This window comes from Tenrec ecaudatus, chromosome 8 (genome assembly GCF_050624435.1).
Source record: "Tenrec ecaudatus isolate mTenEca1 chromosome 8, mTenEca1.hap1, whole genome shotgun sequence".
NCBI classification, from domain to species: domain Eukaryota; kingdom Metazoa; phylum Chordata; class Mammalia; order Afrosoricida; family Tenrecidae; genus Tenrec; species Tenrec ecaudatus.
The window spans coordinates 134,538,187-134,539,231 of record NC_134537.1 but is presented as its reverse complement, the minus strand read 5'-3'; positions in this window follow the sequence as shown (position 1 = coordinate 134,539,231).

Genomic DNA, 1,045 nt, shown 5'->3' with positions numbered 1-1,045 from the left:
CAGCCCACCATTGTTTCCCCTCTCAGTCGCCATCCATTAAGAATGTTTTTGAAGGAGAACTTTAAACTCCCTTCTGATACACTCTCGCAAGCCTCTGTCCACATCTACAAAGTTGGGCAAGTTTTAACGAGCTGGGAGGTGTTTGCTTCGTACTGAAACGTTGAGTATTTATTTCTTTACTTAGTTTCTTTTTGATGCAACTGCGGCGTCCTTCCCCTCAGGTACAGAGCGCCCTTCACAGAAATCTCTACAAATTAAACTATTTTTTTCCACGAGGTGAAGTGCTGAGGCAAGAACACCTCTGTTTTAGTTTCCTCCATAAAATAATAAATATTTGCTTTATATCGCGAGACACTGACAAGTTTAGACCTTGCTTCCAGATGTCCAGATGGTTTAATAAAAAAGAATATATGACATATTTTCCTTTTTCTGATCCAGAAAAAACGGCTTCATGTCAAGACAACTTGTATGTTATAAGCTGAAGGAAACTTTTATGCCAAAAAAGAAAAAAGACTGATAAATTAGAAGAAAACAGGTCAGCTAAAGGCACTGTACTCTGCAGGGTGGGAGTGATCTAATAAAAATGACTTCTTTTAAACAGAGACTGAAATGTTATGATGATTTAGACAATGCTCTTGCCCCTGCAGTAATGTCAAATCCAATATACGTGCAAGCAGTTTGTGGCCTAGATTCTTTGCTACATGATACACACTAAGTGGACCAGGCTTGTGTGAAGACTGAAAGAAAAAAAATCAGTAGGGCGAAAGAAGTTCAAGGCAATGGAAGTTTATCTAGAGAAAAAGGCGCTGGCATCCAGCTTGATTCGAGCTTGATTTGAATCGAGCTTGATTTAAAGGTACACACAACTTCTTAACCCCTAAAGAGTAAAACTTTCTCTTCTAATATGTAGCTCAGGAGTTTTATAGTTTCCTGGCCTCATCTCTCAAAAAATAACAATGTGATTCACAAAGTTGCTGTTTCAGGGAAAACTGAGAATCCTCAGTGGCAGATTTAGCCATTCATATCATCGCTATTAAACAACTCG